Raw genomic sequence first — 27,051 nt, 5'->3', positions numbered from 1 at the left:
AGGTTTGGGGATCTGGGTGTTTGAGGGGTCCCCAGGAAGAAGGTTCCTGCCTTTTTGGAATGCCCTCTCATAGGCAGAGACCCTTTCTGAGGGTAGAGAGTGTACCCACATCCCTTGGGGACCCTGCCGAGCTATTTGCTCCCCTCTGGACTGGGTTGGGCGATATTTGTGGGCGACTGGACTTGTAACACACCTGTGTTCTTTGGGTGGAATTCACCTGTGACTCCTCTCTCCACCCAGACCTGGGGTGGGGCTGGCATGGAGCCAACAGAGCAGCACACAGTGCGTGTGTCTAGGCAGATGGGTGTGCTGTTAGCAGCGTTTATCATCATTCGTGTCCATTTAAATCTCAACCTCTGGGAGATCCCTTTGTGGTGGAGGGATATATTTGGGGCAGGTGGGCCACTGAGGCAGAGGTGTGGCCGGCCACTAACTGACCCTGCTGCCGGCTGGGGGAAGTGAAGGCCCTTCTCAAGTGAGTTGTCCCCACTCTGTCCCCACATCTGTGACTTGCATGCCAGGTTCTGAGCATGGGGTCCTCAGAGGCCTATGTATTGGGATGGGTTGTGGAGGTGTGGGCATTGCATGACCTGTGCTGATGGTGACAAGCCTAGGCTGGATGCCCAAGTGGCCAGCCCTCCAGCAGGCCCTTCTCCTGCTGCCTTTGGCTCTGACTCTTGATTGTCTTTTGCAAACTCCAGCATCGATCGGCCTCCGGGAGCAGCTTCCAGGCCTCAAGCCCTGTTAAGGCTGCACTTGGCAGTCACAGCAGGGTGGCTGTCTAGTACCATGGGGATTGATCCCTGACTCCAGGGTGCCATAGGATTGAGAGGGGGCTCAGTGAGCTGGAAGATAGCTGTGCTCATCTCTCTAGGCAGGGGGTGGGTGCGGAGCTGGCTCAGCGCCCTCCCAGCCTCTTCCCTTCCTTTTGCATCAGTATGAGAGCAGCACAGCTTTCACCTGAAAGTTAGGAGCCCAACATCTGTTTCTCGCTGTGTGACCTTGGGCACAGCACTGCACCTCTCTGGGCCTCTATCTCCTCATTTCAACAATGAGTGGGCATTGGAAAGATAAACCCAGTGGACTTTGGCTGGGGCAGCCTGGCTGGCCCCAGTTGTTTCCAGGTCCTCAGAGGAGACCAGCCTGGAGCCGTCTGCTGGGTGTTGGCACCCACTTGGCCCTGGGCCAAGCAGATGGTGGGTATGGACTCACATGGACGTGGTGGGCTTCATGGGTGCAGGCCTCCCACCCGCAGGCTAGGGAGAGGGGGAGGTTGAAACAGCTTGTCCAGGGGACTGGCCTTTTGCCTGCCATGGGGAGTGGGGTGGTCTAGAGACTTAACTTTAAGACTTGGCTCTCATGAACCATTCACTCTTTGACTCAGAGTTCCAGTCTCCAAAATGGGGATGGGATAGTCCCCTCACTGGACTGTTGGGAAGTTTACATACAATACCACTGCCTCCAAAGCTTCCAACCTGGGAATGTTTTGTTGTTACTAAAGGGAGGCCCGTGTGTGGCCCAGGGATGGTGGGTTGGGCTGTCCTACCAGCCATGGGCTTTCAGGGCGGACAAACACACAGATAAGCTGGATCCAGGGTGGTGCTCAGTGCCAGGGCAAGAGGCAGAGCCCAACCCAGGCTGAACGTGTCAGCTCACCAGAGGTCAGAGTTGTAGGCAGATCGAACTTCCAGCTCGAGGCCTCATTACCTGGTTTCTCTTTAGACACCCAGTGATGGTCAGTTCATGGGCCTACGAGGCAGCTCACTCTGTGCTGTGGGACGGTTCCAGGAAGAAAAAATTCTTCCTAAGAGTAACAGGAAACCTGCCTCCCTGGAACTACCCATTGGATCTAATTCTGATTGCTGGAGCCTCATAGATTAAAAATGATAATTTAACATATACGACATACTATATATACACATAACATAAATTATTATAACAACAGCATTTATTGACTGTTCAAGGCAGTGTCCTAAGTGTTTTTATGCATTAATTCATTTAAAAAATTCCTTTTAAGAATCAGAGGTAGAGTTGGGCTACAGGGTCTATCTGTGTGTAGCTTCTGTGAATGTGTTCTCCTGGGTTAGAGACTGAGACTTTTATCCACCCCCAACCTTCTGAGCCTTGTCATTTTATATGCTCCTGCCTGCGTTCCATCAGGGGGCCAGTGGACTGGGAGCAGAATCGGAGGGCACAGCATGGCCGTCTGAAATCCCTCACAGAGACTGCGTGTTCACTACTATCTCCTCACCTATCTCAGGCTCCAATTCCCTCTGTGTAATGTTCTTTTTGAAGACCGTCTACCAGCCGGAGAAGACAGAAGCCAAATGAAGTCATTAACTAGTGCTGCCTTCTCCTGGTCTGTTCACATCGCCCTGCTTCCCCAGACAGGTCCCCGTGTCCCTGCATGTCTTGCTCCAGATGTGAACATCAGTTGTTGGCAGCAGAGCCTGGAATGGGTGGAGTGGCGCGAGGGCAGATCAGCAGCTCAGTCCCTGATCAGGCTGGTTGGCCTCACCCACACCTTGGCCCTGGTTATCAGCCCTGAATGGTCACATGACACCTTTAGCATGAGGGACAGGTGCTGCAGGGGTGCCGTCTCCCACTTACCACCTGAATCTACTTTTTTTTTTTTGAGATGGAGTCTCACTCTGTCACTCAGGCTGGAGTGCAGTGGCGCAATCTTGGCTCACTGCAGCCTCCACCTCCTGAGTTCCAGTGATTCTCCTGCCTCAGCCTCCCAAAGTGCTAGGATTACAGGCGTGAGCCACCGTGCCTGGCCCTGAATCTACTTGAAATGCCCCACCAGCCTTGCTGATGTCAAGATCACCAACAGCCTCTGTGTTGCTAAATCCCATCGTTTCTTCCCAGACCTTGTGGCCTTCAATTGGTTGATCTTTTTCTCCTCCAGGATACCACCCTCCCCTTTCCAGCCTCTCTTTTGGTTCCTCCTGCACCTCTTAGCATTGGAGGGCCCCAGGGCTCAGCTCTTGTCTCTCCTCTCCTCTTTCTCATTCCCATGGTGGTCCCATCTAGCCTCCTGGTTTGGACACTACCTATATGCTGACAACTCCTAGCTTTACATTTTCTGCCTGGGCCACTCCTCAGGGAAGACTCTAGACTCCTGTAGCCACCTCTCTACTCAACATTTCTGCCCGGTGTCTAAAGGGACATCTTCATCCTCAGCTTGTCCAAAGCTGGACTCCTGACCTCCCCCAAACTCCTGCCTCACCAGCAGCCTTCCCCATCTCAGCTGCGGCTCCATCCTGCCAGTTGCCCAGGCCGAGAGCTGGGACTCATTCCTGTGCCTCTCTTTCTCCCTCTCCTCTCCTCCCATCCCTCAGGGCATCCTGTTGGCTTAGTCTCCAAGATCATCACAGAATCTTCTCACCTCTCGGCCCTCCCACTCCCATCACCGAGGTCCAAGCCCAGTTACCCCAGCAACTTCTTCAGGTCTCAGTGTTCTCCCTGACTCCCCTCACCCGAGCTGTGGCCTTTTTTATCCCAGCTGTGGATGGCCCTGCCCGGCCTGAGGCAGAGCCTGCTCCAAGGCCTGCTCAAGTCCCTCCTTCCCACATGGAGTAAAAGCCCATGTTCTTCAACGGCATCCAGGCTGTTTGCAGCCCAGCACTTGCCACCTGTCAGACCTCACCCCCACCCCGCTATCCCCCTCGCCAGCTCTACTTCATCTGTGCTGGTCTCCCTCTATTCCCTAAGTGTGAAAGGCAAGTTCCCACTTCACGGCCTTTGCAGCTGTTGTTCCTGCTGCCTGGAACATTATGAGCCTGCGCTTACCAGGTTCTTTCAGATGCCACTGCCTCTGGGTGGCCTTCCTGGGTCTCCCCATTGGGGGTTAAGTGCTGCTCCCTTTGCTTTTTTCCGGGACCCGGCCATCCTCTCTGTTAGCCCTATGGAGATGCTGCTGTTACTCAGTTGCTCTTCTGGCTCCCCTCTTGGTCTGTGAATGCCTCCGGGTGGCCTGGCCATCACTGTGTCCCAGAGCCCAGCCCTGCCCTGGTGTGTGCCCGGAACTTAGGGAAGGAGTGCATGTCTGGACTTGGTGAGCATGTAGGGGAATCTTCCAAGGCAGGACCCGGGGCCCGGCTCCATGTCCCGATCACCATCCCTCCTGGAGGCTCAGGCAGGCACTCCTCTCTCTGGGGCTTGTCAGGAGCGAGGTGTTGGTGGCGATGGGGATGACTTCCCAGGGAGTAGATCCAGGAGAGCACTTTCCTGCAGATGGCACAGACGCTGTACATGCCTATGCTTGTGAATGGCAAGGCCCGTGCCGTGCCGGGGTCCTGTTTTTACCATCCCAGCTGCCCGCCTGAGCTGTATGTAGAATATTTGCTGGGGACCCTTGGGGCCCTGAGCCGTGGCTGGCCCTGGGGGAGGAATGCAGAGTTGGCAGGATGAAACCTGGCTTGGAGACACCAAGTTGATCAAGGGGGACTAGCAGGGATCCTGGAGGGCATCGAGGCCCTGCACCTTGGCCACCACCTTCATACCCCATGCCCTGGAGGGGGCAGGGTTCCTGTCACAGTGGTAACCGCCCACAGCCAGAAGCCTCCCGAGTGCCTGCAGGAAGAAGTGGAGCTCTTTATCTCAGTGAGTCGCCCCCGCTCTCCACAGACACCCTGCCCCCCAGCATCGACACCTGGCACTCTGTCCCACTGCCGTGCCCTCATCATGCTGTTTCCTTGGCCAGGGGTGCCCTTTCCCTTCCCTGCCTGGCAAAGTCCTGCTCCTCTTTCAAGCTGCAGCTCAGATGTCCCTTGTGCTTACAGGCTTCCGAAGCCTCCCCGGCCCGCCCTTCTGCTGGCTTTGTCTGCATCTGTGAAAGCCCTCAGTACGCTGTAGCGTGGCTATTTGTGTGGAACTCCCCATTGGACTATTAATTTTTACTGATTAATCTTATTAATGTTGACATTATAATTAACGGTGATTTTAGTGTCTCTGTATCATACAAGACTGTGGAGTGCTCATGTGAGCTACGGTTTGTTGACGGCCAGCCTCCCGCCTGAGCCTCTATTAGGCACTTCAAGTGCTTGGCCTCCTGTTAGAACTTGCAGTGATTGTCCTGGAGAGATGGCATGATCTGCATTTGACAGAAGAACAAGCTGGGCCTCCATCTCTGTGCCAAGCATGGTGCCTGGCACAAAGGGGGCCTCAGCAACTGCTTGGTGGATGAGTGGATGGACGAGTGGATGTCAGATGTCCTGCTGGGTCCCCTCCCCTTGCCTCCCTGTCCCTCCTTTGGTCACTGAGGTTGGTACACATGGAGCTGACTTCCCCTGCCAGAACCCCCAGCACCCCAAAAGCGTCTTGAGCCACAGTTAAGGTGATAATGCCATGCTAATCACCTACACGAGTAAATTAGTCTTGTCAGGAGCCATTAAGGTGGGAACCCGGGATTCATTAGGATGGATTGGTCCCAGGCAGCGCCTGGCACTGCTGCCAGTTGGCGCTGATTAATTTCTCTCCAAACTCCATCAATGCCCAGCTGTTTCGTCTGGACCCAGGGAGAGCAATTTTCAGGTGGGCTGACCCCGCGTCAGCAGTCTCAGCAGACGGAGGAGCGGTGTGCCTGCAAGCAGGCCAGCAACTCCCCGCAGGAGCAGCCCCTGTGGAGCAGAGTGGGAGGCCAGGGAGGGCGGATGGTGCGCTGTGTGGGCAGCCGACGCTCAAGGGTGATGAGCATAGACACTGGCAGGCACCGAGGCATAGGTGAGAGAGGAGTCTGGGAGGCATCGAGGACTTTTCTGGGACTCGTTTTAGCCCTGGCGCTCCAGAAAGGACTGTCCCTCCTCCCTGGAACCTCCTCCCAATGTCCCTTTAAAGAGGAGAAGCATTCTTGGGAGAGGGTGGAGAACCACAGTGGGAGAATTATTTTTCTCTTAACCAGAAGGTTGCTTAAGATTGACACAGGCAAGAGGGGTCATGGTACCCCAGAGCTGTCCCTCGGCGAGGGCTGGTGGCAAAGCCACAGGAACTGTGAAGCTTAGAGGGATGGAGATGGGAGGAGTCCCGTGGCTCCCGGACATCAGTTGGGTGTGTGCTGTCTGCATAGTTGGGGCTTTTCTGCCTACTGTGTTCGCAGAGGTGGTATAGCCTGGTAGATATCAGCTCTACGAAAAAAAATATAGGGTGTATTAGACAATAATAGGTGCCCAGAAGAAATAATCATCTTTGGTTGGAGTTAAGGTGGGAGGTAGACAGTGGGGGTGTAACAGCCTGTATTGTCCACCTTTGCCTTCACCCTAACCTGAAGCGTCCTCAGAGGGCCCAGGATGGACTTGTAGTTTGAGAGCCACTGTTTTCATCAAACACTCCCATTATGAAGATGGAGAAAGTGAGGCCCAGACTGCCTGGGTGTGAATCCCAGCTCTGCCTCTTACTAGCAGTGTGCCTCACTTTCCTCTTCTGCAAAATGGGAACAACGTTCAGTTTACCTCTTTGGGTTTATGTGGATATTAAGCAAGCAAATTGTAAAACCCTTAGAACTATGTCTGGCCCATAGCAAGTGCTTAGAAATCCAAGCTGTAATTTAAACTCGCTCGCTTGCTTTTAAGCTCCTATAAACATATTTTTAAAAGGAAACTTTAATGTGTCAGGCAAACTTCCTGGTTGCCCGCTGGAGAAACCTCCTCTGGCTGTCCATTCTATTGGAAGGCTGCTGGAGGCTCTTGGAATTGACAACAAAAGGACCTAGACTGGAAATTGGCCAATCTGTCCAGCCGGTCACTGCTGTCACCCTGAATGAATTCTACCACTCATGGAACGGGCTAGCAGTGTCCAGGTGGCCAAGCCAACTTGAGCATGTGTCTATGCTCAGGCTGCAAAGGGGCAGGCGATAGTGAGGGTCTGCCCCTCCCAGCTACGCCCAATGGGAGAGTCTCCAAAAAGAGAAGGGGTGGAACTGGACACAGCACCTGCATAGAGAGACAGATGTCCATTTTGTACCATCAGAGTGAAATCTCAGGGCTAAGATGCTGACTCTCTTTTCCTAACACATATTAAAATAAATACTTTTTTATTTTATGTTATTATTTTTTTTTAGAAACAGGGTGCCACTCTGTTGCCCAGGCTGGAGTGCAGTGACGCAGTCATGGCTCACTGCAGCCTGGAACTTCTGGACTCAAATGATCCTCCCACCTTAGCCTCTCAAGCAGCTGATTACATGCTCATGCAGCAACACCTGGCTAATTTTTAATTTTTGTGTGTATGAGACAGGAGTCTTGCTATGTTGCCCAGCCTAGTCTTGAACTCCTGGCTTTAAGCAATCCTCCTGCCTTGGCCTTCCAAAGCACTGGGATTATAGGCATGAGCCACTGTACCTGGCCCTTTATTTTATTTTTAAACTTTTTATTTTGAAATAATTTTAGACTTACAGAAAAGTTGAAAAATTGTACAGAGTTCCCATATACCCTTCACCCAGCTCTCCATAATGTTCACATCTTGCATAACCATAATACAATTATGGAAACCAGAAAAATGACTTTGATGTAATACTGTTAATGACAGTTTATGCAAATTTTATCAACTTTCCCACTAATGTTTTTTTCCTGCAGTTAAGATGATTTTTAAACTCCTTTCTAAGCTGTGGAACTGTTTGGGCAAATGTAATCTTGCCCAGAAGTCTAGGATAGATAGATTAGATAGATAGATAGGTAGACAGACAGATGCACATATACACTTATATTCATTCATTCAACAAATGTTTTGTTGAGTGTCTTCTATGCATCAGGCACTGTTCCAGGTACTGTGCTTGCGAACAGAAGAGACAAAAATCCCTGTCCTCATGGAACTGACATTCTAGAGCGGGGAGCAGACAGAAAGCAGCACAGGAAAAAAATATACAGTATGTTCGATTGTAACAGGTGCTAAGGAAGAAGAACCGTCTTCGGTGGAAATTAAAGTCACAGGTAGCAGTGAGGGGTGAAAGAGCCTGTATTTTCCACCTGTGTGTTCACTTCTATACTAAATCAGAGGACCTGTGATAAACGCCAGGGGCCTCCTGTCGGACTGTTTGTGACCACTTTGTTAGACAAACAGTTGCACAGATGGAGAAACTGAGGTGGAGAATGGGGCGCTTGCCCAGGGTCCCTGGTGAGTTACTGCTGGGGTCCAGATTGCATCTGCCCTGACTTCACACACCAGCTACAGAGGGAATTCCAGGGGCTCTGCCCATGCAGTCACTGGTGCCCCAGGCAAGAAGGGGCGTCCTCTTGGGTTGGTGGGCTGTGAGCTCAGGAATTGAAGTTTGGGGAAGAGTCTCCAGCTGCCTCATAGCTGCTGGGATCTGGGGCTAGAGTGCTTAAGGAGGGGAAGTGAGGGTAGCCTGGAGGCTTCCTGGGACTGTTGGCAAGTGGGCTGTGGTTTTGGAGGAAGGAGGTGATCTAGTATCTTTCCAGATGATTGGTGCTGGAACCGAGGGGCCCAGGGCCTTGGGCTCTTGGTGCCCTCACAGAAGGGATTTTTCTCTCGCTTCTGGGAGTAGGGGTGACTGATAGAACCCCCGGGAGGGCTTGCGTGCTTCTGTGTCCTTGCTTCCTCTCTGCCGTTATCCAGGGCGGCATAGGCCCTCCTGGTAATAGAACAGACTGTGCCCTCCTGGAGGTCCTTGGGGCTGCAGTCACTCCCAAGAGGTCCCTGTCTGGGCACATCTGGAGCCTGTGGCAGCCCCAGCTATAGACTGCCCCTCAACACACAGGTGTGGGTATGGGGCAGGGCTGGTGTTTTGGATGCGGCCATAATAACACTAATGATAATGATGATGTGCCACCTGTCGTGTGGGCATGCCATTAATGCCAGGCACTGAACACTTGTGCCAGGCTGTGCCGGGGTGGGGTAGGGATATGCACATTAGCGATAACTGGGGAAATAGTGACTAGCTTTTATTACATACTTAATCTCTCTAGATCAGTCATTCATACACATTGCTTCATTGAATACTAACAGCAAAAAAGTGGGTCTTATAACCCTCATTTTGCAGTTGAGGAGCAGAGGCTCAGAAAAGTAACTCACACAGGGTCACACAGCTTGTGTAGGGACAAAATTGAACCTGAACTTATTGCCCCCTGACCCCAAAGCCTGTGCACTTCACCACAAATCTGGGATTCTGTATGTAGGTCTTTGCTTTTAAGGAGCTCCAGTCTGGAGTGAAGAAGAGAACCAATGGTAAATGACCACCTCACACCAGGCAAGTGGGAGGCATGAACCAAAGAGCCTTGCTAATGCCCTGAGGAGGAAGAAACTCATCCTGGGTGTAGGGACAGAGAAATCTTCCTAGTAGAGGTGGCCTTGAGTGGTTGGGTTTTGATAGGCTGAAGCTGAAGGGGGGACATTTCACAAGGACGCGATGGAACAGGCTGACCAGCTGTGGGGCAAGCAGTTTGTGTTGTGTCTTGAAGTTGTGGTTAAAAATGAAAATAACAATAGTAATTATTTAGCCCCTGTGTTTCACTAGTTAGGTTACCTGCATGATCTTGTTTAACCCTTATGGTGATGACAGGAAATCTGTTCTAGTACGATCACCTTGTTCCAGGCTCAGAGAGATCCAGCAAGCCTCCCAAGGTCCCATAGCCAGTAAGCAGTAGAGTCAGGATTTGAATTCCACATGTTCAGTCTCCAATGGCCACACTCTTACTGCCCTGCAATGCTGCCTCCCAGGATTGTGTAGAGTCTTTCCTCAGTCTATTACCTAGGAAAGAGCCTCAGTGGCCAAGGGTCCACACAGGAGAGGTGCTGGATGAAGGGGCAGCTGCTCCTAGGGAGGGGAGATTGGCCAGCCCAGCTTGATCTGGGAGACCAGGCCCTGGACTGGGGCCAGTGCCTGAGTCCCAAGCCTGGCTCTGCCCCTATGCAACCGTGTGAGCTTGGGCAAGTCAGTTTCCCTGTTCAGCCCTTGCTTCCCTGTTTCTCAGAAGATGCACATCCTTGCTGGATATACTATGCAGAGTAAGCAAGAGTGCTGAAAATGACTTTGGAGAAAATAGATGAAAATATGAGATTAGTCAGCTTGCTTGCTCCTGGGTCCACAGCCTTTTCTAGTGACCAGCAGTGACGGGGGGTGGGGGTCTCACCCAGCTGTGCTGTGGCCAGGCAGCAGGCACCCCCTTTGCAGGGGTGGGGGGCTGACAGATGAGCCTGGCTCAACTGTGCCATTGGGACGAAGATGTGCTGAGCTTGCAGCCAACCGGGAACACTTGGACTCCCTAGAAACTGGCAAAGGTGTAATTTACAAGAGCTGAACACCCTCCAGCTGGCTGAGGAGACAGGGGCAGGCAGAGCTGACTTTGAACTTGTCATCACTCCCCTCGTCCTGACTGTTCTTTACACCTCTCAGGAGACCTGTGAGCCTGACTGTCCAACAACAGCTTTTCCTGGAATAGGAGATGAAGTTGTTCTGTTGGTTCTTGACCAAGAAAGGGCTTGGATGACCAGGAAAGTTGTTCCTTGGTGCAAGGATCTCCTTGAAGGTCCCCTCACCCAAGTGCCTTCCCTTCCTCCTCTCCACATCTGAGCACAGTGCATGGAGTGGGAGGCACAAGGCCTGGGTTTCAATCCCAGCTCTGCCACTTATTAGCTGTGTGACCACAGCCAAGTCCCTTAACCTCTCGGAACCTCGTTTCCCTCCTCTAGAAATGGAGATGACCATACTTGCCTGCACAACCTCACAGGGAGCTAATGAAAGAGCTTTAGAAATGAAATAGCTGTACAAATGGTGGACATTGTTTTTATTGAGCAATTCATCTTTAAATGCCTCCTCCTCTTCCAACGAGCACTCCTTTGCATCTTTAGCAAGTATGGACTGTATCACCAGCTACTTCACCTCTCTCTGTCCCAGTTTACTCAGTTCAGAATTGGGGAAAATGATCACACTATATTTACTAATAGAGTTGCAGTGAGAATTAAGTAAGTTAATTAAAGTAAGGCTTTGTGTGTGTGGTGTGTGTGGTGTGTGTGTGTGTGTGCGTGTGTGTGTGGGGTGTGTGTGTGTGAGAGAGAGAGAGAGATAGGGTCTTGCTCTGTCACCCAGGCTGGAGTGCAGTGGCAAGATCACAGCTCATTGCAACCTCGACCTCCTGGGCTCAAGTGATCCTCCCACCTCAGCCTCCCAAGTAGCTGGAACCACAGGTGTGTGCCACCACACCTGGCTAATTGTTTTTTAAATTTTTTTGTAGAGGTGGGGGTCTCCCTGTGTTGCTGAGGCTGGTCTCAAATCCTGAGTTCAAGCAGTCCTCCCACTTTGGCCTCCCAAAGTGGGGGCATGAGCCACTGTGCCTGGCTAAGTCAGGCATTTTAAACTGTGCTTGGCAGATAGTAAGCACTAGTACAAGTTAACTATTATTATCTGTGGTGGTGCTGTTGTTGGCCAGTACTTTTCCCAACTAGGTGAGAAGCAGCCTGGGGACAGGAACGATATTCTATGTGGCCAAAGCCCACTGTGCTGCCACGTAAATATGTGGTGTGATTTGATGCCTTACTCTTCCAAGGGACATTTTCACTCTCCAGGTGGAAGAGGCCTAGAGGCTCCTGGGCCCACCTCCCAGCCTGACCAGGAATCCCCTTGATGCAGCTGCCTGCCAACAGGTGGTGCAAGCGCTGGTGGGCCCTGGCAGCAGTGGGCAACTCTACATCTCACCAGGCAGTGAGCCCCACCTGCTACTAGCAGGCTGGCTGCCTCCTGCTGTTACTGGCCAGCCCCAGAGCTCCCTGGAGGCAGCCTGTTCCTCTTCATACAGCAGCTGTCCAGGGTCTGCAGGGCTTTCCCAAGTCTGCTCTTCTTTATTCTAGAGGTGGCCAGCTCTTATAGCTGATCCTTATCCTCAGGACAGACTTGGCCCAACTTCTCCCTCCTGGTCATCTTCCTGTGTTCCAGAAACTATGCTAGGAATGTTTTGCGTGCCTCACTCATTTAATCCTCACAATGCCCTATGAAGGAGGTAGTTATGGAGCACATTTTACAGATGAGGAAACTGAGGCTTAGACAGGTTGCTGCCCACCCAAGGGCTCATAGGCATTAAGCTGCTGAGCTGGATTCAAGCCCACATGTCTCTCTCTCTCTGTAACCAATGCTCTACTCTTCTTGGCACAGATCAGAGTGAATGAAGAGGAGAAACTTCCAGCCCCAGGGCTGGTACAGGGTCCCCACCCACCGTCTTCCTCACTTTCCTTCATAACATGGTGGACAGGGCACAAGATCCTCCAACTTTGGTCCCCTCTGGCCCTGTGCCCTTGGGTAAGGGAGAGGGTATGCCCTGGTGTCGCAGCACTGCCTGTGGGCCCTCCTTTCCTGGGCTCTCTTGGCAGCAGCACTGTGTGCGGCCGGAACCCGGGCACTTGCTAGGATTGATTTGGCCTTTGAAAGGATAATTCAAGATGAATATGCTGGCGTCCGACTGGAGTGAGATGGAGAGATTATTGAGTGTTGAACCTGCTTTGCCGCATCGGCTGCTTTATGAGCTCTCTAGAGAAACCCTATGTTGTAGATAACTCAGGCCTGACGGGCAGGGAGCGGCATTTGTCTCCCACACTCTGGAATGAGCAGTCCGACAGGGCCCAGGCGCCCTGCTCGCCCCATCCATGAGCCAAGAATCAGCTTCCAGCCTCGTCGCGGTGCCGACGGTTGTCCCTCCCACCCTGCTCATCCCAGCCCCATCTCTTGCCCTGTCCTGCTCCTGAATGTGGAGCGGAGACTGTGGTGCCCAGCTGGTGGGTTCCTGCTGTGGTCCCTGGCTCCAGCCTGCCTTGGACAGTCCAGAAAGAGCAGAAGTGAGTGGGCAGAGCCTGTGGACACATCTCTTTGGTTTCTGACACCTGTCTCCTCGACGGGTAGCCCAGCCTGGTCACTAGGGACACCACCTCTGCATATTCCCTGGGATATCAGAAAGGATCTGTAGTGCAGGGACTTAGTACACTATTGGGAAACTTAGTACACACAGAGGCATGAGGCCAGGGGAGCAAAGCCCTTCGTGGGGACGTGGAAGTTCAACTTAGCTCAACTCTGGCCATCCTGGGTGTTTGTCCTAATCAGCCTGCTCCCTCCACCCCTGCAGCCACACAGTATTCTAGGGGACCATCAGGAGACAGGGAAGAGTCCAAACCACGAACTCTTTGAAGGCCGGGCCCATATCTTTGAGCCTTGTTAGGTGGGATGGCCTGTAGTGTGCACCACACTGACAGTGGGCATGATGGCCTTTCTCCCTTGGAGTCCCCTGGGGACATGGCATGGGGTGTGGCACACAAAAGGGGCCAGTTCTATGAGTGATGCCTTAAGTACCTGTCAGCCCATAAGACATCCATCCTGGGTCATGACAGCCTTAGGCCAGGGAAGCCTTTTCTCCAGAAGAGGTGTCTAGAGAGGGAACGACAGGAGACACACAGGGACAGCAGGGGCCTTCCCACAGCAGGAGTCTGGACAACAGCACCAGGGTGATCCTGAGCAGATATCGCCCTGGGGGTGGTGCACCAGCTTCTGTCATCTTTACACAGTCTGCGTCTTCTCCATGCTTGTTCATCTCCATGCCCGGTCCGTCACCTCACAGGACAGCGCGGCCACAGCGACTTGGCCTGACAGCAGCTTGCAAGCCCTGTGCCGTGTTCCCACACATTTGGTCCTCATCGCAACCCTGAAGGCCACCCTCAACCCCACTTTATAATGAGGAAAAGCTAGTGACTTGTGCAAAGTCAGAGCGTTCATTACACATCAGGACCAAGGTTCCAACCCAATAGTCCAGGCCCTGGGGTGTGGGCTTGTGTCAGCAGTGCCCGGCTTCCTGGATAAGCTGCCTCAACTCTTCCAGTCTCAGTTTCCCCAGCTTATAAACTGAGGATAACAGGCCTCTCCCATTCCATTTTTTTCCTTCCACTGGCAGTTCTCAGACTCCCAGGAGCCTCAGAACCCTCAGGAAGGATTGTGACAGCACAGATTGCCAGCCATGCCCCTGGAGTTTCTGATTCAGTAGGTTCAGAGTGGGGCCTGAGAATCTGCATTTCCAAGAAATTCTTAGGTAATGTTGCTGCAGCTGCTGGTCTGGGAAACCCACTTAGGACCGCTGCTCTGGCCACGCAGCTTCCCAGCCTCCGGAACTGGCTCCATGAGTCTGGTGTGAGTCCTCCTCCATCACCCGCCTGGTCAGCTCCTGGCAGCGCCTGCCCTTTGGGCAGCATGCTGGGCTTGGGGACCTACCTAGTCGTTTTGAGGGTCCCCTGCCTGAGACATCGCCTGTGTCTCTGAAGCTCAGCTGGGGCTCATCATCGGGTGGCAGATGTGTGAATTAAGAGGGGGCCTATGGAGGAAGACAGGCCCGGGAGGCGAGATGCTGAGATGCCCAGCGCAGTTCGCCCCCCCGCCCTGCCTTGTGTGTTTACACAGAGTGGCCGTGCAGCAGCGGACATAATTACTCCTGACGGCCTTCATTAAAGACTCTGGAGCAATTTGCAGTCAATTAAGGAGAAAGGAACTGTCTCCCTCTTCAGGCACCCCACCACCGCCTGCTTTAGAGGGAGCCCTGCTGGAGCTGTGGGTCTGGTGGAAGTGGGGCTTCAGGGAGGAGGAGAAGGAGGAAGAGTGGGGCTTCTGAAGCCAGTGAACCCGCTGTCCTCAAGAGTGAATGGCCGAGCCACCGGTCACCAGAGCTTGGTGGAACACTCACAGTGTGGCATGAGAGGCCATGTGCCAAGGAGCAAAGTGCTCTGTGCCCTGGCTCTGCCCTGATGCATGCAGAGACCTGGGGTGATTCTGTCACCTCTCAGAGCCTCAGCTCTCTTATCTGTCAGATGGGGCTGGCCAAGCATTCTCTGCAGATCTGTTTTGATTGTTTAGTGAAATAATAAACATGGCCAGCACAGGGCCTGGCCCCCACCAGATGCTCAGTGATTGGGATGGCAACTCCTATTGTACCTGGGAAGCCTCACCTGCCCCTGCCCGCACAGGTGCTTTTCAGAAGCAAAGACTCTTCATATGTCAACAGTCCTAGGTCTGCCTCAGTCCCCACTCCATCTTCAGACACAGGCAACCGGAAGACACTCGTGGGAATGCTTCTTTGGGCCAGGCCTCCACCCTCAGAGAGCCCGGGTCCAAGAGTGAACAACCTCTTCATTGGCCTAAAGGCCAACTCAGGAAAATTAAAATGCTTACCGGCTGCATTTTCCCCATCTAAAATGAAAATCGCTTCATTGAATGCCATGGGGAGGAGGGCGTATATTTTCACAACCTAGATTACCTACTTGATTGACTAGAAATGTGTCAATGAGAAAACTGGTACTGCTTCTTAGCTCCCAAAATATAAATATCTGAGTCTATTTGAGAAGTGGCAGTAAAGAGGCCGCGTTCTGAAATTAGATTGGGACCATATTGAGAAAGAAGGCAGGCTGCCTGGGAGCCCAAGGGTGCCTGTCCCTGCTCCAGCCTGGTGCCCTCATTTGGTGAGATGGCACATGACATGTGACGTATGCCCAACACAGAGCCTGGCACACCATCAAGGCCGGTAAATCCCAGCCTGCCCACACCCGGCTGCCAAGAAGTATTTTCCTTTCTTGAAATCCAATTATTTTCTGCCCAGTCCTCTGCCCATTAAAAGAGTAATGAACAATGGGTTGAGGGCCGTCCTCCATCCCTTGCCATTCTTCCCGCTCCGGGAGGCACCTTTCTCAGGAGCCCCTCTCTGGGTCCCCAGAGCGCTGGGAGAGGGAGTGCACAGCAGGGATCCGCGAAGGGAGGCTGGGGGAAGTTAGTATTCCCTTACCTGCCAGCTCTCCTGCCAGGGTTTTCTTGTCTGTATATTAGGACAGTGACTCTCTTGTTACCAAGCCTCAGTGGGTGTGAAGTTCCCCGGGTGTCTGAGAGCCAGGACCCAGAGATCAAAGACATCTTCATGGTAGAACTTCACCTGTTTTGCCTGACATTTGTCGGCCAAGTTTCTCATTCTCTGTCTCCACATCTGGGCAGTGTCCTGCCATCAACAGACCAGAACCTAGGCCTGCTGGGGTTCCCTACACTGGCCACTTCTTTGTAAGGAAGTTGTAGATGTTTTCTACCTAATACCCTATCTTTGGAGTCCCCGTTAGAATATTTTCACTAAATCAACACCTATAGTACTTGCTCTCCATCCATAACTACTATAAGCCCTTTTAATCCTTATGACAACCTGTGAGGAAAGTACAATTATCATTCCCATTTTATAGATGGGAAAATGGAGGCAAACAGAGTTGAAGTGACTTGCCCAAGATCGTGCAGCTTGTGAATGGGAGTGGGACTGGAATTTGAACTTGGGGTGTCTGGGCACCAGCACCCATCCTCTTAACCAAGGTGTTCTGCTACCTGCTAATAACAATAATTACAGAGTAATAGCAGCGCCTGGTTATTGAGCACCTATAAGGTGCCAGGTGCTTATATACATTATTGCATCAGATCTTTATGATAACTCATCATGTAGATATTTATGTCCGCCTGTGTGTGGCAGATGAGGAAACTGAGGCTCAGAAAGAACAATGAATTTGCCCAGGATCATAGAACTAGTTAACAGTGGAGCCAAGACTGAAATCCAAGGCAGCCTGTCTGTGTCTGTGCCTGCAGGGATGGAGAAGATGGTCCAGCAGTCATTCCCCTACTGGTCTTGCTGCACTTCCTAGTTGCTCTGGCTCCAGGGAAGAGGGGTTCCTCTGAGGCCCACCAGGTATCAGTGATGAGGACTTGTCTCATCTGGAAGCAATTTCGCTCAGCCCCACTATGCTGGAGCCTGGGTGGATGACTTGCTGTCACAGTTCCCTGTGATGCCAGTGTCAGGGTGGTGGGGATGGGGCTGGAGAGAGTGGGAGCGAGTGGGTAGAGCAGGACAGCAGGCCTTCTGCGGATGACTGATTGTTGGCCCAGCTCACGTGTTCTCATGTGCCTCTTACTGGTGGCAACTAGATCTCTTTACCAATTCAATCAAACACTAATCACAGGAAAGTAAGTTCTGTGAAGTCTCCTTATACTCTGACACTCCTAAGTTTAAATCCAGTCCCCCTTTCTGCTGTCCTTCTGACTGTGTCCCATAGAGTTCATGAGAGCTGTCACTTATGGAGGGCCAATTAAGTGCCAGGACTATATCTGCATGATCTCATTCAGTCCTCACAGCAACCTAGGATGAAGACACAGTGATTCTATCTCCACTTATTTTGGTGTGAGATACTTCAGGCATGCAGAAAAGTTTAGAGCTAATACAGTAGCCATTAGCCACGTATGGCTCTTTACATGCAAGTTAATTACAGTTAAATAACGTAGAGTTCACTTTCTCACTCACACTGGCCACACTGCAGGTGTTGGGCAGCCACGTGTGTTGAGTGGTTACTGTATTGGACATTGTGATAGAAAATGTTTCCATAATGGCAGTGAAGTCTGTTGCACAGCGCTGGTGTAGAGTTGTATTTTATAAAAGAGAAACAGACTCAGCTGCCTGCCCAGAGTGACTCAGCTGGAGGCAGCAGCCCCTGAAGGAGCTCCTGTGGTCTTGACCAGTGTTCTCAATGCCTAGCTGTCATCCCCTATCCCTAGGACAAAGAGCATTCTCTAGCCACGAGGCACTTGAGGTACAAAGAGGCAGTGTGACCTCCCCAAGGTCGAGAGGCTGGGGTTGCCTGGGTAGTAGAAACAGAGGGCCCTGAGCCATCGAGTGCCACCGAGTGGTCTGGATCTCTGGCTGGGCCAGCTCAGGGCGGGGGGATGGCCTGTGGCTGATAGGCCCACCCCTCAATTGGAGCAGCCCTGCTGGCCATGAATTTTTACTGCTGTTTACCTGACGCTGTTCAGTCCGGGAATGAAATAACTCTCCCCACAGCCACTATGAATTCTTTGCTTCCCTGGGAAAAAAACAACCCCCGTGATTGGAACATTGTCTGCAGTCCTGTCAGGTAGCTGCGCTGAGTGACAGGTGAGAGAAAGCAAACGGCCGAAAGCCATTACCCTCTTACTTCAGTGGAGTTGGAAAAATAGTCATAAATTAGTGCCGGGTACTAAACGAGGGGAGAGGAAGAAAACACCAGAAAGAAAAAACATCCTCCCTAGAAAGTCGTAATTTTTCTCCGGAGGGTGGGAGGAATAGGGTGTTTGAAAGGTGATGTCTCAGAAGAGCCTGTGCATCACCCCGGCCTGTGCTGGGCGGCTCTTGCTGCTGCTCCCCAGGGACGGCGTCAACGCAGACAGGACATTCCAGAAAAGCAAAAGGGACTTTACTTCCTCTCACCCACTCCAGGGCCACCCCTTGCAGGGAAAGTGCCTTGTGTGTGTGTAAGTGTGTGTCTGAGAAAGGGAGCGATTGTGGGTGCATGTGCCCATCTGTGTGTGTGCATGTGCACACATGTGTATGAGCATGTGAAGTGTGTCCCTGTTCACATGTGTATACACACATGTTAGTGTGTCTCTGCCCACCTATGTGAGTATGTATACCTGCCCATGTGTGTGAGTCCCTGCCCATGTGTATGAGCATGCATGTGTATATGTCCCAGCTCATGAGTGTGTGTGCACGTGTGTCCCTGCCCGTGTGTGATAGTAAGAATGTGAGTACCTGCCTGTGTGTGTGAGCCCCTGCCCGTGTGTATGAGTGTGCATGCATGTGCATGTGAGAGTGCGTGAGTGTGCCCCACCTCATGGATGTGCGTGTGTCCCTGCTGGTGTGTGAGTGAAAGTGTGTATGCCTACCCATGTGTGTTTGTCCCTGTACATGTGTGTATGTGTGCATGTGTGAGTGTGTTCCTGCCCATGTGTATATGAGAGTGTGTGTGTCCCTTCTCACTGTGTGTGCAAGTGTATCCTTGCCTGTATGTGTGCATTTGTGAGTGTGTCCTTGCCTACATTTGTGTGTGTGTGTAGGTACTGATGTGTCTGTGGGGTGGTGTCCCGCTTACAAACACACCTCTGCCTTCTTGCGTGGTATCTGTTTAAGAGTGTGTGACTTCACCTTTATTTCATACTTTGCTTCTTCTGTATATTTGTGGCAGCCCACATGGAACATCTCCGCCCATTACAAGGCAGCATGAGGTGTGTGTATGTGTGTGTGTGTATGTGTGTGCGTGTGTGTGTGTGCGCACATATATCCATGGGGTTGCAGACTGCCTTGGAGGCTGCTGTTCATTACAAGGCTGGAATCTAAGGAGAGCAAAAGACAGCTCGTGAGCCCCGGAGGGATGGGTGTGCTCTACTGAGGCTTGTCCTTACTTAAAGGACATTGCCTCTTTGTGGAGCCAAAGGTGTTTCTCCGCAGAGGGTGCTAACAGGAGCTGCGAGGAGGAGCTGGGCACAAGGCAGAAGGGCTCGGCGAGCCCCTTTGGAGACCCCAGAGGGAAGAGCGAAGGACCACCCAGACCTGGGCTGCTGGGTCCTAAAACCTGAACCTCAGTTCAGCGTATTAACTGTACAGACATAAACGTGTGAACTTGAACGAGAACATGTTGTAGGTGATAATGTATGCCAGTGGTTCTCAGGCTTCCGCGTGCATGAGAATCCTCTGGAAGGCTTGCTGAAACAGATGGCTGGGTCCCGTCCCCAGAGTTTCTGGTTGAGCAGGTCTGAGGTGAGGCCTGAGAACTGGTATTTCTAAGAAGCTTCCAGGCGATGGTGATGCTGCTGGTCTGGGGAACCCACTTTGAGAACTACTGATGCACACCTCTGACAAATCCTTTAACGCAGCCCCAGCACCACCAGCCAGTGAGATTGGGTGGGAGGCGGTGTGCCATAATGTTTAGGAGCAGAGATGAAGAGCACAGGAGCTGACTGGGGGGTTCAAATCTGACTGCCACCACCACCTGTGTGCCTTTAAACAAGGTTTTGAACCTCTCCGTGCCGGGGCTTCCTCACCCATGAAGGGTGGAGGATGATCGTATCTACTGTACAGGGCTGGTGTGCAGAAACTTAGTGCACGTAAAAAGCTTAGACTAGTGCCTGGCACCTACACAGCATTATGTGTATTGGCTCATATTATTATCCCCACTGCACAGAGGAGCAAACTGAGGTCACACTTCAAGTTAAGGCAAAGCTAGAAATGAGAACCCAGGTCCCGTGACACCCGGCCAGTGCCTCTGCTCCCTGCTTCTCTCACCCTGGCCTCCTCAATTCTGCTTTATGGGAACCCCTTGGTTCCAGTCGTCCTTCTGGCCTATCCCAGCAGATGCTTCCTGGCCTCCCTTCGTGGGGAAAAGTGGGCAGACACTTAACTTCTTCCCTCTTAGAGAGGAATTGCAGGCGAAACAAACCCTGATGGAAGCTCTGAGCTCTGCCCCAGCCCACATGCTCCTCGCTGTCCACCTGTGACCTGGCCCCCTGTCCTCCTGTCCCCAGCTCTTCTAGCTCTGCCAGTAAAGCTCCTGGCTCTGCCAAGCCCTGCAGCTGCCAAACTTGAGACTTGATGGCAGGAAAGAGAATATGAAAAGACAGGGTCTCGCTGTGGGAGCCCTTAAGCCAAATCCTTAACACTTGGACTTGAGCCTGGGTAATGGTGAACCATGGCAGGTGCTTGGACATGATAAATGCGGGGTCTTTGAAGCATTGCTCTCTTGGTGTCACTCCTCAGCTCAGAAACCTTCAGTGGCTCCTACTGCCCACACATCAATCCCAGGCTGCTTGGCTTACCAGGCCAGGCCATCTGTACTAGCATCCATGATGCCTGATCCTCCCAGCCCGTGTGGATGCTTGGTCCTCTAGAAAGATCTGCTGTCATCTTCCACACTTTCTAAGGGCCATCCTGTTGTACAGCCCCAGACAGCATGGCCAGGCTGCACTTGCCCTGCACTGTTCAGCTCTGGCTTCTGCCACCTTTTCCCTGCTAGGTGCCCTTCCACAAAGTCCTCCCTGATCTGTCACTGGAAGTGGTGTCTGGCACCTCAGCTCCTACACCCTCCCTTGGTTTATGGTGATTTGTGGCCCTCTTAACTCGAATACTGGTTCCTAGTAAACACACTCCCCTGCATAGTCCCTGTAGCCTTCTGCCGGGGCCCGGCAGGAGGCAGGGCAGGGCTGAGGCAGGTACCTTACTCCATGCACGCCTCTGTTCCTCACCTGCTCCAGGACACCCTCCTCCCTCCCAGCCTTCAGCATGTGACTGCCCTCACGCTGGCTCTCCGGAGCTGTCTTTCTGCCAGGCTGCTTCTCTGTGGGCCTGAGGGAGACTTAGTAGCTCCCTTCCCCTCCAAGAGCCCCAAAGCAGGCTCATGTCTCTTGCGTCCTAACACACAACCCTCCTGGACCCTGTATCTCCCTCTACCATTTTCGTTCCTTTTTCAGCCAAGCTCCTTTAAAGAAAAGCAATCTTTATTCTATAGTGTTATTGAAGTGTAATTGACATATGATAGACTGCACCACTTAAAACGTATAACGGATAAGTTTCAACATAGGCACACGCCCTTGAAACCATCACCACCATCAAGACAGTGAACATATCCATCACCCCCAAGTTTCCTCATGCCCCTTTGTGTCCTTCCTTTCCACTCCTCCTCCTTCCCCAGGCAACCCTGGAGCTGCTCCCTGTCACTGTATGTTAGTTTTCATTCTCCAGAACTTTACGTACATGGAATAATACTGTATGTACTCTTTTTATCCATCTTATTTCACTTAGCATAATTATTTTGGAGTCCTTTTATGTTGTATATAACCACAGCTTATTCCTTTTTATTGTTGAGTTATATTCCATTGTAAAAGCTGTATCACAATTTCTCTTTTCACCCATTGATAGACATTTGGGTTATTTCCAGTTTTTTTTTTTTTCCAAATAAAGCTTTCATGAACATTTGTGTCCTTTTTTTATTTTTCGAGACAGGGTCTTGCTTCGTTGCCCAGGCTGGAGTGCACTGGCACAATCTCAGCTTGCTGCAACCTCTGCCTCCCGGGTTCAAGAGATTCTCCTGCCTCAGCCTCCTGAGTGGCTATACTCAGCTCCTGAGTATAGGCATGTGCTGCACACCCGGCTAATTTTTGTATTTTTAGCAGAGATGGGATTTCCCCATGTTGCCGAGGCTGGTCTCGAACTCTTGACCTCAGGTGATCCTCCCACCTCAGCCTCCCAAAGTGCAGTAATTACAGGCACGAGCCACTGTGCCCAGCCCATTTGTGTACTTTGTGCGGACACATGTTTTTATTTCTCTTGGGAAAATATTTATGAATGGGATTACTGAATCATATGTATATGTTTAATTTTTTCATTTCCTTTTAAAAAAACAATTGTGCTATGTTGCCCAGGCTGGTCTCCAAGCTCCTGGGGGCTCACATGATCCTTCCATCTCAGCCTCCTGAGTAGCAGGAATTACAGGCTGACACAGCTGCACCTGGCATAGGTTTAACTTTTTAAGTAACTGCTACGCTGTTTTTCAAAGTGGTTATACCCCTTCACCTTCCCAGTGGCAGTGGGCGGGGGTCCCAGCTGCCCCTCTCACCAGCATGTGGCATGGGAGGCTTTTCTTTTTTATTGTGGTAAAATATACATAACATAAAATTTACCATTTTAACCATTTCTATGTGTACAGTTCAGTGGCGTTAATTACATTCACAGTGTTGTGCAACCATCACCACTGTCTGTTTCCAGAACCCTCTTACTCTTTCCAAACAGAGACTCTGTACCCATTAGATAATAGCTTCTCATTCTCCCTTCCTCCTACCCTCTGGCGATGTCTACTATGGGAGGTATTTGATTTTTAATTTAACTTTTTTTTTTTTTTTTGGTCTTGTTCTGTTGCCCAGGCTGGAGTGCAGAGGCACCATCACGGCCCACTGCATCCTCAGCATTCTAGGCTCTAGCAGTCCTCCTGTCTCAGCCTCCTGAGTAGCTGGGACTACAGGCATGTGCCACTACATCTGGCTAATTTTTCATGTTTTGTAGAGATGGGGTCTTGCTATGTTGTCCAGGCTGGTCTCAAACTCCTGGGCTCAAGTGATCCTCCCACCTTGGCCTATCAAAGTGCTGGGATTCCAGGCATGAGCCACTGTGCCTGGCCCTTATTTTTTATTTTAGCCATTCTAATACTTATGTGATAGTATCTCATTGTCGTTTTATTTGCATTTTCCTAACGATTAATGATGTTGAGCATCTTTTCATAAACAAATTTATTTGCCATCCATATATCTACTTTGGTGAAGTGGCTATTCAAATCTTTGACCGTGTTTAGAAAATGAGTTATTCACTTTCTGATAATTGAGTTTTGAGAGTTCCTTATATACAGAAAAAGGACTCATATATCTGAGTCCTTTAGCAGATATATGATTTGCAAATATTTTTCCCCAGTCTGTGGCTTGTCTTTTCATTCTCTTGGCAGTGTCTTTTGAAGAGCAGAAGTTTAATTTTGTGGGTCTTGCAGCCAAGCTCATGCCCTTGCCCACTCTTGACCTCAGTCCCTGGCTTACTGCACTGCCATCTGCATGCAGCCCGGCTCCTGCTCCCACCAGACCACTGACGAGGTACCCACTAAGGCCAGCCAGTGGCTCTCACTCTGCCTAGTTCAGCAAATGTGTTGCAGATGATATATGCCCAGGATCTTTTCCTATATTTGACCCTGCAGGTCACTCACGACCTGGAACCGTGCTCCTCAGGGACCCCTGCTTCTCTCCCACCATTGTGATTGTGCCGTCTCTGTCTCCTTCTTCCATTCAGCAGCGATGCTTCCCAGGCACGTGCCCTCTGCCCCCTTTATGTGCTCTCTGTGATGGGATTTCCCTCATATTTGCTTTATGACCACCCCCAAGCGAGTGATACCAAGATTGCAGTCTCCAGCCCAGCCACTTTCCTGGACTCCAGTTGCATGGACCCAGCTGAGCCCTGGAAACTGCACCAGGAGGGCCAGAGGCACACCCATTAACATGTCCCTGTGAGAACTTTTCCCTGAACTCTCCTTCTCTAACCATCCCACGCCGTGTTGTTTCCGAGCCCAGGGCCTTGTTCCTGCCACTCCTGCAGCCTGGTATGCCTGCCCTTGCTTTCCTTTCGTCTTCTTTTCTTTCCTGCATCTCAAGCCATCTCTCTTCCCAGAAGCTTTGCTGGGATTCCATCCTTGGAGTCTTTCCTCTGTACTCATGGCCTGTAATACAGCCTAGCACGTATCATCCTACATGGAAATGACCTGTTTATGTACTTATTTCCTCCGATAGGCGGTAATTGCTTTGAGAGTCGATGTGACTTCTCATTTGTATTTTTGTCCCCCACATCTACAGGTGTGCCTGGAATGGATCTGGTGCTCGACAGATGATGGGTGATTCAATTTCAGGGCTGGACCCAGGCCAGTCCCGAGCTTGTTTGTCCTCAGATCCGTTCTTGGCCACCTCCAGCCCTGCTCCGAGTGGCGGGGAGCTGACCCCATGGGCTGCCCTCCTCAGTCTCCCAAGTCAGCTGGTTTCCGCCTGGATTTACCCAACAGGAGGCCCTGGCAGGAGACCGGCTGGGGGGAGGAAGGGAGGGAGGAGCCAGGGTGTGTCTTTCCTTCTCTCCTTGGGTGGTAGCTCCACAGTTTGTGTCTCGTGGCTCCTGGTAACACCACCTCCTCCCTTGTCCCTCCCGCAGAGGGCTGGCGATGTGGCTTTCTGCTGGGCCTCTCTCTGGGTCACCACACCACCCTGTTTGGCCTCTTGGCTCCTCTATCACCCGTGTGACCGATTCCCCACATTAAATCCCCTCTCTTCGCAGCACTAACAGTGTCTCCCTCTTTCTGGTTGGACCCTCACTCAGCCCAGCTGTCAGGGACTGTTTCCTCTGCTTGTACAGCGCTGGCCCAGGAATCACTTGTCCAGGAAATGCTTGGGTGAATGGCAGGCACATGGGCCAGGCCCCGACTTGCTCTGCCCTTGCCCTTTGGCCTTGAAGGTCCTACCGGATACTCCACAGCGAAGCAAGGCCTGAGCCCTTGTGCTGGGGTCTCAAGGGAGAGGTCTGGAGGTGGCGGCGAGTGGTGGGAGGGCGGGCTGGCAGTGCCAAGCACTCCTGTGCTCTGTGCATGGCCCTTTATCTATTAAGCCTGCTGAGTGGTAGACGCCAGTGTGGTCCCAGGTGGTGGGATAATAGCATCTTTAATTGTGCTCGGAATGAGATTAACTTCTTATCTGACAGTTTGACATCTTTATTGTTATTAATATCCGAATAATGCATTGTTATTTTTATAAACTCCATGGTGGCAAACATTTTCCCTTTATTTGGATTAAAAATAGGTGTATCTGTTACTTCCCTCATTACCCTGGGCTGGAACTCAGGGTCTCTGGCTGGGGAGCAGGGACTGGGGTGAAGGGATGCCACATCTGCCGAGTCCCCTCCCAAGTGGCGGAGGAGCCAGGCCCCAGAGCTGGTCACTTGGCAATAGCACAGCCAAGGTCCGAGCAAAGCCTCCCGGCCTCCATTCCCTGTCACCTGGGAAGACAGGATGCTCCCGAAGTCTTCCCGACTGGAGAGGTGGTGTTCTGGAATACAGAGCCTGGAGACTTTGTCCTGGACTTACTCAGGGGCTCTAAATGGAAGTACAGGTTCTGCATAGCATCAAATGGATGTAGAAGGAAGACATAAGAAGTCAATATAGGCCGGGCGCGGTGGCTCAAGCCTGTAATCCCAGCACTTTGGGAGGCCGAGACGGGCGGATCATGAGGTCAGGAGATCGAGACCATCCTTGGCTAACACGGTGAAACCCCGTCTCTACTAAAAAATACAAAAAACTAGCCGGGCGAGGTGGCGGGCGCCTGTAGTCCCAGCTACTCGGGAGGCTAAGGCAGGAGAATGGCGGGAACCCGGGAGGTGGAGCTTGCAGTGAGCTGAGATCCGGCCACAGCACTCCAGCCTGGGCGACAGAGCGAGACTCCGTCTCAAAAAAAAAAAAAAAAAAGAAGTCAATATAAATGCTGCGGAGGAATGCCAAGGGCCCTCTGTGCACCTGTGTGTTCATTCATAAGTATTTGCTGATCCCCTGCTGTGTGCCGGATATGATGTTAAGTGCTGGTGTGCGATGGTGCTGGCATCCAGAGTGCCCCCTTTGGGGGTGAGGTTGAGGGGAAGGGCAGGATAATACCAAAGTCAGGATCACGGCTCTCGAGTCAGGCTGCCTGGGCCCAAATCCTGGTACCCAGAGGTCCCAGGGCAAGTTCCTCACCTTCTCTGAGCCTCAATTTTTCTCGTCTGTAAAATGGAGATGAAAAAGTACTTACTTCCAACATTCTCAGGATCATCAAATACATGTGAAAACATTTGCTACACTACCTGGGGCACAGAAGAACCCAACAATATTATGGATAATGATTGTAGCTGCAGCTCTGGACATGGGGTCGGTCATTGCAGTGTAGTTACTGGAGGGTCAGGTGAGCAGTGGGCAGGAGTGCCCACAGCCGGCCCCTGCCAGCATCAAGCTCCCTCCCCAGTGACCTGTTGCCCACTCCCAGGCCCCCTGGCTCCTCCACTTACCCAGTCATTAGCCCAGCTGACAAGGTCAATAATGCCTCTGCCTTGGAGAGCTGGCACCGACGTCTTTATCAAAGCCAATATTAATTTTCACTAATTAGGAGCTGCCGCTAATGAGCGTCACAGCTAATTTAGCTCATCTATAACCCAGGAATGGCACTGCTCTCATGCCAGGCTCCAGAGTCCAGGATGTTGGTGCCCGCTGCCTCCCCACCTCCTCTCCACAATGCCAGAGGCGCCAGCTGCCAGTACAGCCTGTTCCCACATGCCACCAGGGCCAGCTTGTTCTGCAGAGGGTCCAGTGGCCTTCACCTCCAGGGAACCCCCAGGATGGGGCCAAAGGGCATATCCCTAAGGAAGGGGTCAGAATATGTGCCAATCAGCTCCAGGAGTAGGTCTGAAACAGGAGGTTCAGCCTGGGAGGCTTCCTTTTTATTAGGATACCATCCCTGCTGAGGCTTTCGCTCTGTCAGTTCTAATGCCTCTGTCGCCTCTTTCAGGAAGCTTTCAGAGACCACCTTAGCCCACAGAGACCTTTCCTCACTTAGTAGAACTCTCACTGGTCAAACATTTGGCAGCAAACAGCCTTGGCCATGTTGCCTTCTCCTGGGAGACAGTGGAACATGGTGCTCAGAAGGTGGGCCTTGCATTCTGGCAA

General features: G+C 51.8%; 1 protein-coding gene and 1 long non-coding RNA gene across 2 annotated transcripts in view; one reads left to right on the top strand and one right to left on the bottom strand.

Annotated features, from left to right (window-relative positions):
- The window catches only part of CDH23 (cadherin related 23), a 422,351-nt gene that overhangs the window by 51,769 nt on the left and 343,531 nt on the right, over positions 1-27,051 (top strand). The gene's annotated exons all lie outside the window — the stretch shown is intronic.
- LOC144331151 (uncharacterized) lies at positions 25,059-26,562 on the bottom strand. The gene is made up of 2 exons (XR_013398091.1): positions 26,397-26,562; positions 25,059-26,114 (listed from the first exon to the last, which is right to left on the bottom strand). It is a non-coding gene; the product is annotated as an uncharacterized LOC144331151 (long non-coding RNA).

Source organism: Macaca mulatta, chromosome 9 (assembly GCF_049350105.2).
Source record: "Macaca mulatta isolate MMU2019108-1 chromosome 9, T2T-MMU8v2.0, whole genome shotgun sequence".
Classification (NCBI taxonomy): Eukaryota; Metazoa; Chordata; class Mammalia; order Primates; family Cercopithecidae; genus Macaca; species Macaca mulatta.
This window is presented reverse-complemented; position numbering and strand designations above follow the sequence as displayed.